At 41.4% G+C, this 18897-nt stretch overlaps 1 protein-coding gene across 1 annotated transcript in view; it reads left to right on the top strand.

Moving 5' to 3' along the window:
• Positions 1-11783: 11783 nt before the first annotated feature.
• The window catches only part of RHOA (ras homolog family member A), a 29223-nt gene continuing 22109 nt past the window's right edge, over positions 11784-18897 (top strand). The window contains exon 1 of the mRNA XM_054975847.1: positions 11784-11892. The gene's annotated coding sequence lies outside the window, so the exon portion shown is untranslated. The remainder of the gene's footprint in view (positions 11893-18897) is intronic.

Here is an 18897-nt window from a genome sequence, read left to right as displayed (position 1 = left end):
TCTTTTCTCTTTTTGCTACTACAGACTAACTCACTGGTGGTGAGGAGAGACCCATGTTTGAATCCCCACTCTGCCATGGGAGCTTGCTTGGGTCAGACACACACACATCCTAACCTACCACACAGGGTTGTCGTGAGGGTAAAATGAAGGAGAGGAGAACAATGGATCTCAAGTTTGGATCTCCACTTGGGAAAAAGGGAAGATATAAATGAATTAAGTAAATAATAGATAAAAGTTGCTGAGAAATATGCCTAAAGTCCATTGGGTGATATTTATCATGTCAGTTTCATGAGAACTAGTATTTACTACTTCACAGTAAATCTTTTCATTACCTTTCCTTATTGAGTATTAGTTTGCAGGCTCAAATGGAAAAGGTACCATGTGAAACAGATGTTGAACAAACACTTCATGGTTACTTTTTGATATGATAAAGTGATGTGAGGAGTGGGCCTTTGTGCCCCCCTGCAATCAGACTGCACTGGGAAAGCAGAGGTTATAAGTCAACATCACAGCACATAATAGAAAAGTGTGTGGCAGGAAGAAGGGGGCACAGTCATGAAGACCTCACCAGTGTTGAAGCCAGATCTGTGGGCAGGTAAACAAGAATCAGAAACAGGAAATACAAGCCAAGTGTCAGGAGGTTTATTGTAGTGAGAAACAAGCTAAAAGGCATGGAGGCATCTCTCCACTGTGAGAGCCCATGACTTTCTTAGTGCCACTCTTAAAGGATGTGGAGTCCTTATTCTCTTCATCTGTACACTAGCAGCAGTTCCTTCCAAAAAGCAGTAAAGAAATATTGCAACTGTATAGGGGGTTGCAACTCCACAGGTAGGGCTCCACAACACCTGAGGGTCCCAACCTGTTGGTTGAAATCTACTGTTTTAGAATATACCTGATTGATGACTTCTGTGTTATGTTTCAGGTAGGTAGTCGTGTTGGTCTATAATAGAACAGCAGGTTTCAAGTCCAGTGGCACCTTAAGAGACCAACAAGATTTTCAGGGTATAAGCTTTTGAGAGGCAAAGCTCCCATCTGAAGAAGGAAAATCTTGTTGGTCTCTAAGGTACCACTGGACTCAAATTCTGCTGTTCTGTATCCTGAAGTACATTGGACAAAAGCTTCAATTTCCTCGAGTGATTTAAGTCATAACTCAAGGGGACATGAGAGACCCATAATCAGACTTCCCATCATCTTTAATTGTATTTAGAAATAATCAGGGGAGCAAATTGGATTGGCTTCTTGGTGCTAGGTCAGAAGGTTTTAACCCACCCTCACCTGGCACCATGACTCCAATCTAATTCAGGGGAACACACAATTGTTTTTCAACAACTGTAAAGATGTCAGAAGATACAATCACAAATCTCATCTAGTTGTGCTCTTACATTTAAATCTTTATGCTTTTCTACATCAACTCTTTGGAGATCTACCATGATTTTCTCCAGTTTCCTTCCTGATCCTTTTCCTGATCTTTCCTGCCTTTGAAAGGTACAAGGCTAGACAACTGCAATTTGGGCTGCCAATCCTTTAATAATCTTGATTTCCACCACCACCACCCTATATTGCCAGAACTGTTCAACAAAGCATGCAAAGCTGCTGATTTTCTCAAAATCATCCTGAAAGCTAAGAAGGCCATCAGGGCCAGGGAACACTGTCACAGCATTGTACTCAGCTTCTCTCATAGCAAGGGGTACAAAGAACAGTTTCCCCGGCAGGCAGCAACAATGCTAGACAATTCTGCTTGCCAGAACTCGAATGCTGTACAAGTCAGTACTTGTGCCACCACCGAGCCCCTTCAAAGCTGGGAGCTGCATGTCAGAAGCTCTTTATTAATGAAGCCTCCCACTTGAAATATTGTGAGTAATTCTTACAGCACACTTCATCCAAGTTTGCAGTTTGAGACAGACATGGCTTCCAACTACAAATTTCTGTTTTGCAGGACCCCCTCCCCTCCGCCCCTACAAGGAACAACACTAGAATTATATATGTTAAAGGCAGGCTCTTTTTTCATGAGATCTCTATCATGAGCTTTCTTTGGTGGATTTATTTGGGTAAGCAAGTAATACACCCATCATAATTCCCTCTAACAGGAAACCAGGTAGTCCATGGGCCAGACCGTATGCTAGAATTAGGTGCCAAATTTCTTTATGTTTTTCTGAAGGGGGTATGTCTATGTATTAGGTTTTGAAGTGATGACCTGTTCTGATTGGTATGATGTCATAATCATGGCCAAAGCCAATTTTTTCCTACCTTTTCTAAGCTGAGCTATAACTCTTGAACCAAACGACCGATTTCAATTTTTAAAGCACTGTTCAGAAGATTAAAATTTGCATGCTAATAATGCCTTGATTTATCACTACTTCCATGAAAAAAGGCTTAAATTGAGGGAAAAGAAAATTTTCCCCACATTTGATGCTTTACCTAATCCCAGTCACCTGAAGTATATGAGACAATTGCATCTTATTATTTTATCTTTCTGATGAGCTATAGTATGAAGAAATTCATTCTCATATGCCATAGTTAGGCACATGAAATCAGATCCATTTTATATGGTTTTTATCCATGTAACAAGTAACTTAGAGTGATTGTACATTGTAACATATTCAACCAAGAAAAACATTTATCGTGCATTGCAAAATGAGTTTCCTGGAACCCTGTTCTATTTCCTAATGATAAAGGAAAACTGCTTCTGTATCGTGATGTGTCTTGATATCCAAACTTGCAAGAGTAAATCGGGCTCTGAAAAGTGAGTTGCTTCATTTGAAGTCTGTACTTATTGATAATGTAGCCTTGGCTCCATTACAAATAAGGAGTGACACCCACAATCAAAGAGTACTCTGAGTCCTGGAATCAGAAGATGTTGGAAGTATCATGAGGTGATTGGGTGCTTCGCTTGACATGCATCCGGACAAAAAATCCCATAGTTCTTTGCCTATGACAGACAGATATATGATGAAGGGAGCTTTTACTCTCAAAAGCTTGTACACTAAGAATCTTATTATTTTCTAAGCTGCCACTGGACTCAAATCCTGCTGGACATGTGTATTTCATACAAAGAATTACCCACAATATTTCTTTGGGGTCCATTGTAGCATGTGTTTTGTGCTTGAGGAGAAACTTGAGTTTTTGGACTAGGAGGGGAGAATAATGGTTGGTAAGCATAAATAAAGCCTCTTTTCCCCAACCTCCCCTTGAAAAGAACAGTTTATGCATATGCATCTGCCCAACACTCAACTTAATGCCTTTCCCCAAGTATTCTTCGTAAGTGCTGAACCCCGTTTTGTGTGTGCTCAAACTTGGTGGGTTGATGATCTGCAGGGAGGACTGCTCTGTGCAATTTTAGCACCATTAAAAGCAAAAACGGATGCCCCAGATACTCAAATCCCCAAACTCCCTTGAAATGAACAGTGCACGTCCACATTTTACCTGAATTGATCTCCTTGCAAGTAAGAGAATTTGTGGAGGAATTAGCAGGCAAGGATGACAGTTATGCAAGAGGTCGGTAACTATGGGATCTTTTCCACCAATTTTTACAGAGTCCCTTCCCAAAATAGCAAACGAGGCTGGTGTTTAAATTTCAAAGAGCAATATTTTATTGAAAGAGGAAAATGCATGCACATACACACAGGGTAAATAGTAAAAATGGTTACACACACACACACAGAGTCCTAGGAAGCTAGGCAGAAGTTGGAATAGAGTGAGGAAGGGCAAAGTATATCTACCTATCCTGAATAGTAGTCCAGTCCATGGAAGGAGAGAGTACCTTCAAACATCCAGCGTCCTCGGCCAGGAGAGCAAGAGGCTTAGAGTAACCTCAAGGGAACAGCACTTTGGATCCAATAAGTGTGCACAATTTGAATGGGGACAGGGCACTACTTTTATATGGTAAAACATGCCGTGAGGTGGGGTAGCCCACCTAGCTGCTAGAACAAAGACTCCAATGGTCAGTTCCTGGGAGTAACAAAAGGTTTGATTACCTTGATTGGTAGCTGCCAGGGCGTATAAAAGAGAATGCAGAATTCGCTCTAGCGCTGCACAAAGGGGCAGTTTGCTAATGAAGTCCACCAGAGCTAAGTTGACGAATTTAGTTGGGGGGATGTACTTTCCCAGGAATGAATTTACACTTATGAATGCCATTTGATTAGCTCCTCAATCAAGGACAGGAGATCACATCACGGGAGGAGGGAAAGAAATGTGTTAAGTGGGGATGACTCTGTGAGGCCTTTGTTGCACTGGGTTTCTTAGGAGCTGGGGAGACTGCAAATCCAATCGCCACTGATCATGCCGCATTCCAATGCAGCATTCCATTCATGCCTGGGTCTCCCAGGCAGGACTCAGCAACTGTTAGCTGGAGGTCCTCTGGCTGCAATATAAGCTGCCACCATCATCCAGAGGCCTGGTGATTTTATATCACAAGCAGCCATGTTAAAATGGCTATTAAACATGGCGGAGGCTGGGCCGACTGCTTACACACATCCACAGCCAACACCCCACTCTGCACATGGGCCCAAACTCATGATAACGAAAAACCCAAATGAATTTAACCTAAATCAGCACCAGCCTTCCCAGAACAAAGCAATAAAGGAACGGAGTTTGTTTGAAAGCTCCAGATCATTCATTCATCCAGCCTCCTTCTTTCCTCAGAGGCCTGCACTTAAACCCACAGAAACAAATATTAAAACACCCCACATTAATATACACAAACTTATTTATATGCAAACATTACATGATGACCTTCTGTTTTGTTTGACATTCCCTCAGTGATCCCTCCCTCCTGCCCAATGTTTGAATTATTTTTGTTAAGTTTTTGTATGTATTTTAGCTCTGGTTTTAATGATGCATTGGGGAGAGGTAGGTTGGTTTTAATAGTTTTATAATGTGATTTTATTATGTATTTTTTAATTTGTTGACTGCCTTGGTGGCTCTTGTGAGGGCAGAAAAATGGGATAGAAATTTTGTAAAATAAACTATACTGTGAATGTTTTTGTACCAAGCCATAGAGAGGTGGAGTCCACTCCACTTCCACCATGTAAAGATATCTTATTCAAACACACACTTAGGACCAACTTCCAGGCAGGAATTTGGAGATGTAGTTTGCAAAGCTAGCCAAATGTACCTGACAGAGATGGCAATCTTGTCATCAATTAGATGCATGAAGTATCTGTACCAATTGCAATTTTGAAGATGTGATAATGCAAGTGTGCACATTTCTGTCAACTGCCAAACTGCTCATGCCTAGGGTTGCCAGCCTCCAGGTAGTGGCTGGAGATCTCCCGGAATTACAACCGGTCTCCAGGCCACAGAGATAAGTTCACCTGGAGAAAATGGCTACTTTGGGGGGTGGATTCTATGGAATTATGCCATCCCAAGGTCCTTTCCCTCCCCAAGCCCCACTTTCTCCCAGTTTCTCCCCCCAGATCTCCAGGAATTTCCCAACTTGGAGCTGGCAACCCTACTCATGCCTGTCCTATGAACTTCCTTGCACTGCTACGTGTAAACTACAAATGTAGCAACTGTAAAAAAACAGATGTGAACTTCGCACTTGAAGATTGAGAAGATTATTACAATGAAGATGAACATTAAAGTCAGTTGAATAAAATATTAAATATCAGCAGTTGTGAAATGATAGCATAATATTTGTAAATAAAAACCTATGTATATTGAACAGCTGCTAAACTCAGGGGGGGAAAGGATGTTTCTCTGCAGTAACAAAGTTATTATTATCTAGTTACACTGAATAAAAATCATATAAAAGTTAATCTTGTCTTATGTGCCCACCTATGGGCATATCAAAATGAATTTCTTCATGCTATGGCTCATTGGAACAGCAAAAGAATTAGCTACAATTGTCTAATATACTTTAGGCAAGTATCTGGATTAGGTAAAGCATCATGTGCTGCAAATAGTATAAAAATGGGAGGAAATTTACTTTTCCCTTCATTTAAGCCTTGTATCATGAAAATGGTAATGTATAGGGGCATAATTAGTATTAATTGCTAGGAATTTTTTAGCTTCGAACAATGCTTTAAAATTTGAAATTGTTCACTTCTGTCAGAAGTTATAGTTCAACTTAGAAAAGGTAAGAAAATTGGATTCAGGCATGTGGATGACATCATTAAAAGCTTATAGTACCAATCAGAATGGGTTATCACATCAAACATAATATAAAAACAGACTCCCTTCAGGAAAAAAAGTATATAAGTTTTGCCACCCTACCTGATACCAGTATGTCAATTTTTGGCTCCTGGCCCACTGACTAACAGTCAAATACCTATTATGAGGTCTGCAAGAATACAGGCTCTTTTCACCAGCAAGGCTGAGATTTCTGCATATGTAGAACTTTCTAGGTATGAAAAGCGTCCATACATTTTAAAATACTCCTCCCCTCACAAAAAGGCCTGATGAATATGGAGTACATTCACTGTCCTCAGAATGCTGAGAGCAGTTGAGAGGAAAAGAGAGGAAGATGAGGTAATTGGCCTATTCAAGATGCTGAAAGCTTATAGTATCCTGGAACGAAGCTGAAGTTGGTTCCCAGTTCCCAGTTCCCAGTTCCTTATTCGCAGTTCCTTATTCCTTATTCGTTATTCGCAAAGCCAAAGAAAAATATTGTGGGAAAACTGAAAAGCTCTAAACTCCAAAATGAAGTTTGCAGGGGCACATATTATCCTAAGTGGCCTGCCTGGAAAAAAACTTGTATTAGACATTGCTTTGAATAAGGACGTAGGGAAGTATAAGCCCTCTGAAACCCAAAACAATCTTTGGATCACCCCAAATCACACACCCCTGCACACCAGAGACTGTCCCCTACAAGAGGACATGTGCTGGTGCTGATCCAGTCTCTGGTTCTGGACCTAAGGCCTCGAATGTAGCCTGCCTCCAAGAACCTTGTATTAGACATGGCTTTGAATAAGGAAGTGGTGAAAATAAAAGCCCCCCGGCACCCCAAAATAATCTTTGGATCACCCCAAATCACACACCCCTGAACTCCAGAGACTGTCCCCTACAAAACGACATGCTGGTTCTGATCCAGTCTCTGGTTCTGGTCCTAAGGCCTCCTATGTGGCCTGCCTGGAAAAAACTTGTATTAGACATTGCGGTAAGGAAGTGGGGAACTATAAGCCCTCTGAAACCCAAAACAATCTTTGGATCACTCCAAATCACCCAGCCCTGAACTCCAGAGACTGTCCCCTACAAGAGGACATGTGCTGGTGCTGATCCAGTCTCTAGTTCTGGACCTAAGACCTCGAATGTGGCCTGCCTCCAAGAACCTTGTATTAGACATGGCTTTGAATAAGAAAGTGGCGAAAATATAAGCCCTCTTCACCCCAGAATAATCTTTGGATCACCCCAAATCACACACCACTGCACTCCAGACACTGTCCCCTACAAGAGGACATGTGCTGGTGCTGATCCAGTCTCTGGTTCTGGACCTAAGGCCTCGAATGTAGCCTGCCTCCAAGAACCTTGTATTAGACATGGCTTTGAATAAGGAAGTGGTGAAAATATAAGCCCCCCGGCACCCCAAAATAATCTTTGGATCACCCCAAATCACACACCCCTGAACTCCAGAGACTGTCCCCTACAAAACGACATGCTGGTTCTGATCCAGTCTCTGGTTCTGGTCCTAAGGCCTCCTATGTGGCCTGCCTGGAAAAAACTTGTATTAGACATTGCGGTAAGGAAGTGGGGAACTATAAGCCCTCTGAAACCCAAAACAATCTTTGGATCACTCCAAATCACCCAGCCCTGAACTCCAGAGACTGTCCCCTACAAGAGGACATGTACTGGTGCTGATCCAGTCTCTAGTTCTGGACCTAAGACCTCGAATGTGGCCTGCTTCCAAGAACCTTGTATTAGACATGGCTTTGAATAAGAAAGTGGCGAAAATATAAGCCCTCTTCACCCCAGAATAATCTTTGGATCACCCCAAATCACACACCACTGCACTCCAGACACTGTCCCCTACAAGAGGATATGTGCTGGTGCTGATCCAGTCTCTAGTTCCAGAGTTGAGGCCTACTATTTCACCTTTCTCTCAGAACTTTGTACTTTATATTGCTGTGAATAAGGAACTCAGAAATATAACATCCCTCGGCACCCCCAAATAATCTTTGGATCACCAGAAATCAAACAGACCTGGGTTCCAGAGACTGTCCCTCACAACAGGACATGTGCTGGTGCTGATCCAATCTCTGCTTCTGGAGCTGAGGCCTCCTATTTGGCCTGCCTCCCAGAACCTTCTATCAGACATTGCTGTAAATAAGGAACTGGGGAAAATGAAAGCCCTCTATGCATCAAAACAATCTTTGGATCACCCCATCTCACACAGACCCGAATGCCAGAGACTGCCCTCTGCAAGAAAACGTGCTGGTTCTGATCCAGTCTCTACTTCTGGAGCTGAGGCCTACTATTTCACCTTTCTCCCTGAACCTTGTATTAGCCATTGCTGTCAATAAGGAAGTGAGAAACATAAAAGCCCTCTGCATCCCCAAATAATCTTTGGATCACCCCAAATCTCACAGACCTGAACTCCAGAGAGTGTCCCCTACAAGAAGATGTGCTGGTTCTGATCCAGTCTCTGGTTCTGGACCTAAGGCCTCGAATGTGGCCTGCCTGCAAGAACCTTGTATTAGACATTGCTTTGAATAGGGAAGTGGCAAAAATATAAGCCCCCCTGCACCCCAAAATAATCTTTGGATCACCCCAAATCACACACCCCTGAACTCCAGAGACTGTCCCCTACAAAAGGACATGTGCTGGTTCTGATCCAGTCTCTGGTTCTGGACCTAAGGCCTCCTATGTGGCCTGCCTGGAAAAAACTTGTATTAGATATTGCTTTGAATAAGAAAGTGGGGGAAATATGAGCGCTCTGCCCCCCAAAGTGGTTCTGGTGCTGTAAGATCCCTTTTCAGCTGCCTCCAAGAAGCTTGTATTCGGAAAGGTTTCTCTCTCAAAGCAGCCCTGGTCTTGGGTCTGCTCAGATTTGGAGCCTGGACTAGTGTTAATTTTTATGCCCTTTCCTATTATTCCCATTCAGATATACTGTAAAACCAGCACATGTCCTCTTGTCCTGGGCTATCCAGGTCAGGGCTGTGTTGTATTAATGTACCTTTTTTGTAATTATATCTGTTAATAAATAGTAAAATCTAAAATCAGGAATTTCAAATCTGACCCCAAGGGTCTTGAAGCAGTATCATTCTCTTCTTTAAAAAAATAAAAGTATTAAGATGATGGAAATTCTTTAAATACGTTTCTGGGTCTTAGTATGTTCAGGGGAGGAATCTAGTATTAGTGAAACCCTCATTAAGGTTTCTAAAATTGGAGAGAGAGAGAGAGAGAGAGAGAGAGAGAGAGAGAGAGCGCAGAAATCAGTTTTGACAAAAATTAAAAGCAAATTTTGTCCCCCTATAAAATTCAAATTCCTTCCCAGTTTTACTGATTTCCCCAACTTGTATCTGTTTGAAGCATGCTCAGTAAATTTATCAAAATCAACATGCAGAGGACAAAGAAGTGTCAAATGTTGTTTTTAAAGGTCTCTGCTCACATAATGCTATATCTCTTTCATCTTGTATTTTTATAGACAAATAAAGCTAGTACAAGATAGTGGATAAGATGGTAAATTGCAACTCCTGGTTTAAATGTCCTCTGCCACCAATTCACCAGATGTTTTTAGACAAGCCACTCTCTCAGCTCCATCTGTAATAACACTTATTATTGAACAGTAAAGCAGCAGGCTCATGTGGATGAGGAAAGCTTCCCCCCCCCCAAAAGCCCCTCATAGACAAGAGTATCTGGTCTTAATCTACTTGGGCAGCTCCCCAGCTTTTCTAAATTAAGGGTGGGAAACCCCTGTAATGACCATCTTATACTGGGATTTTTGCATTGTTTTCTAATTTTGTAATCCTATCTGATTGCATTTTTATATTTTGTATTAATCATCCTTGAGTCTCAACAAGAAAGGCAGACTAAACAAATAAAATGCTCCAGAAGGGATGGAATGGTGAAAGCAGTTAAATCACAATTATAGTAACTATAGGCAGGGGGTCAGCCTGCTCAAGCTCTAAGAGTTCAGAATATCATTGAAAAAGAAATGTTAAGGCCTAGAGCAAGATTTTCAAATTGTTTTTCCTTCTGGTGATTTCTCACTGGATGCCAGCTTTGGGGGATAATAATACTGGCCTACAACAAAAGGAAAATAAATGAAGAGCTTTGAACATCAAAAGCATTATATAAATGTTTACTGTCACAAATCCTTACCATTATAACCTATGTTCCATATTATGATAAACCTGCAAGGAAAACACACATCTCTGTAACAGAACAAATCTTAATGGAATTTGTCATACCACTGGCCAAAGTTAAAATTCTTCCAAGAAAGCGTGTACCTTGATAAGGGAAAGCATTTTCACCAGGTGCTACTAATGCTATTTTTATGTTTTGCATTGGGTCTTACCATGACTTTAATAGGTATCTAGTATCTTTTTATCTCACTCTTCCTTCAAGGAACCCAGAGGGGCATACACAGTTCTTCTTTCTCCAGTTTATTCTCACAAAACCCTGAGAAGTAAGGTTTGTAGAGTATGACTAGCCCAATGATGCCCAACAGGTCTCACAGATTCTAGCCTGACAGTATAACTACACCACACTGGTACCTGTGTTGTTGTTTGTTTTTAATTATTTATGTTTTAGTGCTATTGATTTTTTAGTTTTGGCTTTTGCATTTGTTAGTATTTTTATTATGTATATGGGTTTTACATAGTTGTTAAAACTCCTTAAACAGCTGTAGAGGGGAAGCAATATACAAACATTTTAAATAAATAACACTGATCTCTCTCTGACATGTAATATTCTTCTGCTTGACTATACTTGCCAGTAGATCTTGTACAAACTGTAGTCCAACTATCTCACTTTCCCATTCTCAAAAACTAAATAGTATTGGGAAAAATAGTTATTCTGTAACCTGTGTATTTCCATTAGATAAACTGTATTTTACATGGGGTGAGGTAGGAGGATATTCCGTTTCAAGGTAATTTTAGACGTTTGTAAAATGGATTTTTAAGAACTGTGGTCTTTAGAGCATAGAGTTCAGCCTGCTTCTTCATATTCCAACAAGTATATTAGTTTAATGCTGGTAGCTCTAACAAAAGGTCAGATTGTTTCCCATGTCAAGAGACAGCAAGGTAAGTTTTCTTTCCAGGTACTCGCAGCCAAAAGGAGCCCAAAACATCCCTGTTCGCAGTAACCAACATAATCACCGATCGAACTTTTTTGCAGTATTTCCATGATCGATTTGACTAAATACAGTCGCGAAAGAAACTAGCGCAGTTAAACCCACTAAGAGTAGCTGTTGGTTCTCTTATACACACGCATCCTGCGCGCTGGGGGGTGGGGGTGCGGCGGGTGTTCCTTGAGACGGCCCGCGGCAAAGTGCCGCCTTGTGCACTTTGTGCCCACCCCGCCTAATACTGTATTTTCTCGGCCCTCTCCCAAACAGCAGGACCTCACTAGGCCAGACACAAGCATACCCACCCACCCGTTGGCCTCTCACGACGCCTCCGCCACACATAAACAAACGAAACCCTACAACTGTCCATACACGTCTCTAGCTCTGCCCCACCCTGACTTGACGCTGCCGGGAAAACTTAAGAGCCCGTTCGTAAATAGATTGCGGGCTTTTATAGCGCCCTTTCCCGGCAACCTCCGCACGCCACGCGCGGATTGGCTGCTGGGACGTGAGGGGGCGTGAACGCGCACGTCGCGTTCTGTATGAGAGCGTGAACGCGCTTTCTCTCTGCCCCGCCCCAGCGGTTTCCGTTCTTAGCCGCTGCTGGAGTTTGGGCCTGTGGAGGAATAAGGAAGCAGCACCGGGGAGACGCTCGGGAGCCCCCTCAGGTAGTGGGGAGGAGGCGCGGCGAAGCGCCTGTGGGGGCCCCCTCTGTCCCGCGTAGAAAAGGGGCCGGAGGAGAGGAAGGGTGGGGGCCGGGGGAAGGGGAGCTGTATCTGGCCCTGCGCGGCCTGCCCCGCCCGCCCGCCCGCGGCTGCGGAGGGAGCGGGAACCTTCACTGTCCTCCTGGGGAGGCGATGAGAATAGGAAGTTTTCCGATGTTCTCGAGCAGGAGGTGGGAGTGAAGGTCGAGCTTTCTCTTCCTCCCGCGGCTTTAGTTCTTTTACGGTGTGTGACGGGAGTGGTGGGGGTTTATTTTGCTGCTGCTCTAGCGTGAAATGGCTTGGACGCCGCCTTCACCCTCTGGGTGGAGTTCAGGAGCTGCTTGTTTAAGGAAGAGGAGAGTGAACTGGGTCTCTAGGTGGGTCTGGGATTTTAAGTCATTGACTTCTATGGGGCTATTTTAGTCGGGCAGGTAACGAGTGGTGTTTCCCTCCATTCTTCAATTAGTCATGTCTCTTCCCTTTCCTCTTCCATTGTTCATGTAAATTCCTACAAAAAGCAAGGAGGAAAAAGTAAAAATTTCTGTGGAAGTGAGTGGAGCACTTAAGATTTCACAATCATGGTGGTGTATCTTTGGTTCTGTCTCTTTTTAGACCAGCAGGATTTGAGGCCAGTGGCATCTTAGAGGACAAGGAGATTTTCAGGGTATAAGCCTTTTAGAGTCAAAGCTCCCTCAAAATCTTGTTGGTGTGTAATGTGCCCTGGACTCAAATCCTGCTGCTCTGCTACAAACTAATATGGCTACCTATCTGAAACTGTTTCTTTTTAAACATTTCATAAAGTTAGACTTAGGGTTTCAGTTGAAAGATTACCATCGTTTTAAAAGGTTTTCTTAAGCATATATATGTTCTGTAGTCTCTGGTAGTAAATTTTTCATTAATATAGAACTGGGTGGGCAGAGTTCAGTAGCATTAAATAGCTGCTTGCTCCAAGGTAGCTTCATCTTGTCAAGCCTCAGAAGCCAAGCAGGGTCAGCCCTGTTTAGGATTTGGACAGGAGACCACCAAGGGAGGTCCAGGGTTGCTACTCAGAGACAAGCAATGGCAAATCACCTCTGATCATCTCTTGCCTTGAAAACCCTATGGGTTGCCATAAATCAGCTGCAGCTTGATGACACTTTCTACACAGAGAGGCACACAGTAGTCCCTACTATAACTTTTCAATCTGCAGCTGATTTAAGTTCCATCTTCCACTCTCTAACTTTCTTTTATACTTTTATGTATTTTCTTAGTATAGGAACTTTGGATTTTAAGGAAAAGTTTAGTTGACCTGCCTGGAATTAACATTCCCAAATTAAGTGCTTATATGGTATCCAATTAGGCTAAGCAGTGTGAAGAATGAAGAATGTGTATTTACTGAAAAAAGTTGGTTGTTATTGAAAGCTTACTGTAAGGTACCTTACCAAAAAGCTGTCTTTCAAATTGATTATTCCACCCACCCACCCTCAGTGACTTGAAAGAAGCACTAGTCACATTCATGCAGTCTTTTGTGAAGTGTTTTCTGGTGGTGGTAATCAACATTTATGTAGCCCAGTTTAAGGATGTAAGGTGTGCTTTATTCTATTTAAATAGCCCCAGAAGGTATGCTAGTATTATTGCAGATTAGGCTGCAGTACAGTGGATGACCTGGGGGCACCTGGAATGCTCTTGACTGAGCAGTGAGGTCTCAAATTGAAACTTGCCTGAATCTCCTAAATAAACTATTTATATAGAGATAGTATGGGGTAACAGAGTACAACCCTGAGTTCAAATTCCTAGCTAGCCAAGAAGCTTACTGTATTCTGGGCCAGTTATCTAGACTACCCTACAAGTTAGGATAAAATAGGGAAACCATGTCCTGGGGAGGGGAACATACCTAGTAATAAAATACTTAGTTATTGGTATTTTATTCTGTGATTATTTTTAAGTGTTATAGGGTATGTTTGCAAAAAAAAAGATATGTATAAAGCTCATGATTTTTTTTTTAAAAAAAAGCCTGCATCAATGCTACACTGGTTCTCTGGTATCTCTGTTTGGCTTAATATCTGTAGTATATGCAACAGATCTTTGGGTGGTGTCTGGACCTAACCTAGAATAATAGTCTGGAAGAATGTCTTTCTGGAAATGGGGCAAAAGCCCCAAACCAGTATACTGTAATGCTAGTATGGGTACATAAGCAAACTAACAGCAGTGGCCTGACGTACTACTTAAGGCAGGTGTCTTTACAGGAAGTAATAGGCAAATACAGCTTAACACCTCTATTCCCTGGTAGCTTATTCAGAGTAATGTCTGCTGAAATCAACAAGCTCTTCCTGATATCCACCTATCACATGCTACTGAAGGACTCAAACCATACAATTGTGACTGGAATTACTATGGCAATAATCTTTTGTTTGACACAGCATAGTCCTACTCTCCCGTTACAATCTCAGATAGAAAGATGAAGCATTTTTACAACAGTCTCTGTATAAAATGTTTCAAACATAGAGAAGAATAAGAAGTTATAGTTTAACATACATAATTTCAGCTGTCACTTTTCATACATTAGAATTACTGATGATTGACCATAATAAGCAATAATAGTGACTTGAGCACTGTATGAAAATAATCACTGGATGTTTTAAATGTGGCATATGCTAATTTTAAATTAATAATGCCAACATAGCTAATAAAAAGTTTTACCTCCTGCCTGGTAAAAGCTCTTCTCAAGCATTCACAGACCCCAGCCAATAACATAGCCAGTTCTGTTGCTATTAGCGGACCATGGTAAACTCCCTCAGCCTCCTTACCAGGCTTTGGCACACTCCTGCACTGAGTACTGTAGGCTTATTACTTGCCCTTTCCTGTTTTTCTAAAAAGTAGCCAATAAACCTATCTAATGGCTTTGACCTGAAAACTTTCCATGTGAGTTTCCCTTTTCCTTCCAATTTGTGTTTGGTCTAGTTTAAATAAACCCATTTTGCCTTTCACTGGCTATGTGATGTGCTAACCATATTCTTATTAGTATCCTGGGGTCTTCCATTCTGTAGTGTGGTGTGTTTGGGTGTTGGAGCTTATTCTTCTTGTTTACTCCCCCTCTGTTTCCATTACTTCTTACTCTAAATTCTCTTGGCACAGCAATCAAAGGTGCGAGTTGAGTAAAATATGTCAAATGTAAAAACTTTGAATTACACTGGTAAGCTGGTCTGTGCCAATGTGGTATGCTAGTAAGAAAGTGGCTGAAATGGTAGGACCCATCTTCTGCATTGAGCTCGCCCCCCCCCCCCCCCGTATTGTACTGGTAAAAAAATTACATGACTTTCACTCCTGCTTTGAACATACATTTCTAAATGGCTATTGATGCCTTTTTTATGACCTATAGAACTTTGATGGAAGAAACCTGTATTTTGCTATCTCTCCTTAGCCTGTCAGTATATCACTTCTTGCAGGTAGGATTTCTTGTATAGCTAGGAAAAATCAGTTTTCATTTATTTATTTAAAATATTTTTATGTCACTTTTCCTCCCAAATGGGGTCCCCAAGGAAGCAAACATGAAAACATTCAAATGTTAAAGCAACATTTAAAATACTATATAAATATTATATATATAAAAAAGATTATATAAAATAATTCAGTTAAAACATACAAACACACAACACCAAAACCAGAGAGGAAGACCAGTAACAGTTACTGGAGGAGTGCCATATGAAACAAACTTCACCTGCTGGCAGAAAACAATAGTAGGTGACAAATAAAATTTCCTTGGGGAGGGAGCTCAAATGTTTTGGCACTGCTGCCAAGAAGGCCCTTTCTTAGGTTGCCATCCATCTAGTTTCAGATGGTGGCAACATCCAGAGCGAGGCCTCTACAGATGACCAGAGTGGAGAGGTGGGTTTTTCCAGCATTCTGCCGGTGGGAAGCTCTTGTTTGACAAACTACTACTTTTATTCTTTACAAGTTAGATTTGCAGTGTTTTCAGATGGCGTAGAACAGCTTCTGGTTCTGAAAGCTAAAATGAACACACTTCCCTTAAGCAGATAACTTTTTGATAAGATTCAAAGGGTAACTTTTCTGATTTGCTCACATTTTGGTATAATGAGTAGTGTGATTCCAGTTTTGCATTATGGTATGGTGTATGTATGTGCAGTACAAGCACAGAAAAATATTTTATTTGCACATTATTTGTGCTCCTGAATTAATCTTTAAATATTTCTAGCTTTGAGAGTAAAGTCTACTTTCACCTTGGTAGCAGCTCTCCATGGTCTCAGGATGAGATCTTTCATATTGCCTTCTGCATAAAAAAATGGAGATGCTGGAGACTAAAGCTGGGACCTTCTACATTCAGAGTAGATGATCTGCTTCTGAGCCATGCTTCCTCCCTTTGTCATACATGGTAAAATCTCCATAGTCGGCACAAGATTAATAATGGTAAGGCTCTCTGTAGTGCCTTCCTGCTCCCTTAAGCACAGTGGGATAAGCCCAAGGGCTCCTAGTAATAATGCCATGTGCCACAACAAAAGCTTCTACTGAGGGTTAGGGGAGCTTCCAGAACAATATTACATGCAATATGGGTGCTGGAAGTCGAAAGTAGGATTGCCTAACACTGCCTCCCCAGAACTAGCTTGAGTTTTATTTGCGCAGGTGGGGGAGTAGTGTTGAGCTGATTCCCCTTTCTTGATTTCCCCTATGCCCTGACCCTCAGCAATAGTTTTTGTAAAGAGTATATTGCTGGGAGAGGATACTAAGAATCACTTCTATTAAGTTATTTGTTAATGGAAACTTGAATGCAAAAAATATATATTTTGCAGATTTATGCATCAGTATAGAAACCCATTTTTCTTGGATTTGAGTCCAGTGGCACCTTTGAGACCAACAAGATTTTCAGGGTATACACTTTCAAGAGTACTGCAGACCTATGCAGCTACCTACCTGAAACCATTTTTCTTGGTATAGAATTAGAGTTACTGTGTTACAGTATCTTGAAGTGCCACTAACTACACATGGGCCAAATTATGCCCCAGTCAGCAATTAGGTGTTTAACATCAATGGCTCTCCAGTGCACCTTTTAACAGAGATATTTAAAAACACTAATCTTTGTAGTACACACATCACTCTTATATGACAAGTTAACCACACTTAGTGTGTGTCAGGGGTGGGTGGGAATCCAACCATCCTTTAGTCTTGGGTATCTTCTTCCAATTTCTCTGGGTCTTCCTCAAGTGGAAGAGCCACAAGCTAGAAGAAAGCTTCAAGCTTTGCTTAGTGAAGTGGTAGGGTGTGGGTAGGATTTACCCCAGTAATTTTTGACACTTCTGCTCCTTTAATTTGTTTCTCATTGCTTCCTTTTTATATTGATTCCTATTCCTTGAGTAATAAATCATGAGACAATGATTCTAAGAGGATCAGCAAATTGAGAGCACATCTATTGCCTCCCTTAAACTTCTTTTTAAGTAAAGTAATATGAACTTCCCTGACAGAAGTGTCTCTGTAAATCCTCATTTCTGTACAACGTACAGGATCTTGACATATCAAAGATCTCTGTTCATCGCATTATTTCATTTCTACGCTAAGGAGCTCAGGGCAGTCTATGTTGTTCTTCACCATTCGACTTTATCAGAACAATCCAGTGAGATAGGTTAGAGGGTTAGCTAACTATCTGTATTGCCATCTAATCTAATAGTAAATGCTTAACTGTGTTACTGAAAACTCTACCTTGTACAGTTCTGCACTAAATCCACCAAAATCCAAAAATGAACATGCTTTAAAATGTTAGAAGAAAACATACTTGGCAATATATAGTTAAGCAGGCCTCCATAAATCTTACTAGAGATGAGAGCATGTACTTAATATATGGTGTTCTTTGCCCTTTTGTCAAGTTGAGAAATGCCTGTCCTCATGTCACACAGCTTTGGAGCTGGTAGAAGCAGGAAAAGACTTTCACTGCTTCTGCCTGCTCCAGAAATTCCATTGTAATACAAGAGTACCTTCCAACACACACATTCCTGAGTCTTGTGGCATGCACAGAAGACTTGTGTTCAGGGAGGAGCCAAGTCAAAACGTGTAGATTCCTGCAATTCATTTGGAGCTTATTGCAATAGGAAGTTTCTGATAAGTTTATCAGGATTGAGAGACACTAAACATGTGGCACTTGTAAGGATTTGATTTGGGTATAAAAGAGGAATTTCCTTTTTCTCAGCTTTATACCCACATATGGTGCTTTGTTGGTACTAGAAAAGTCTTATTCCTGACAAGCTGGCATGTTCAGACGGGATTCCAAATGACATGAAGAAACCCCTTGACAGGACAAGAGATTACTTTTGTTGCTTCCCATGAGGAAACAGATGGTGGATAAACTTCTGTATGTGTACAGATGCAGTTTACCAAACAAGCGAGATCATCCCTAGATGCAAATGATCAGCTGTTCTCAGTATTTTAAAAAAATTAAATTGTAGTCACTCAGAGCCCAGTGGATTTTGGACTGTTTATAGAGGAAGATTAACTCTTCCATCCCTGTAGTTTCATTCCCCCTTACCCCCAACTCTGGCATTATGTGTGGAAGGCAAAAACTGTCTCCCTGCTCTTTTCAGACTGATGGTGTGTGAAGATTGATAGATGAAACCATGTAGGGGGTCCAAGGATCAAATCTTTCTTTCTTACTGGTGTTTCCTCAGTCCACATTGAGGCCATACGAGGATGCAGTTTGTAACTGGGGCAGAGTGTTAAGACCATTTTTTAATAGTACTAACCAGTTTCTTTAGTTCTGAACAGGTGCACCAAATGTAGATAAAATCAGCAGCTTGTTACTCAGAGCCTCCTATTAGACATTGAATTTCCCCTTAGCATTGTAGAGATTACCTTGAAAGCAAATAATGCCTGCAGAAAGGTCCAGCATTCAAGAGAGCAGGAATTTTGGTGCTTTTACATAGTTCTTTGTGTCAGCTTTATGGTCTCAAAATTATATTTTTCTCATTAGCATAATTGTAACATAACACC

The sequence above is a fragment of the Eublepharis macularius genome, chromosome 4 (genome assembly GCF_028583425.1).
Source record: "Eublepharis macularius isolate TG4126 chromosome 4, MPM_Emac_v1.0, whole genome shotgun sequence".
NCBI lineage: Eukaryota > Metazoa > Chordata > Lepidosauria > Squamata > Eublepharidae > Eublepharis > Eublepharis macularius.
Note: the sequence above shows the minus strand (reverse complement) of the source record. Positions and strands in the feature narration are given on the sequence as shown.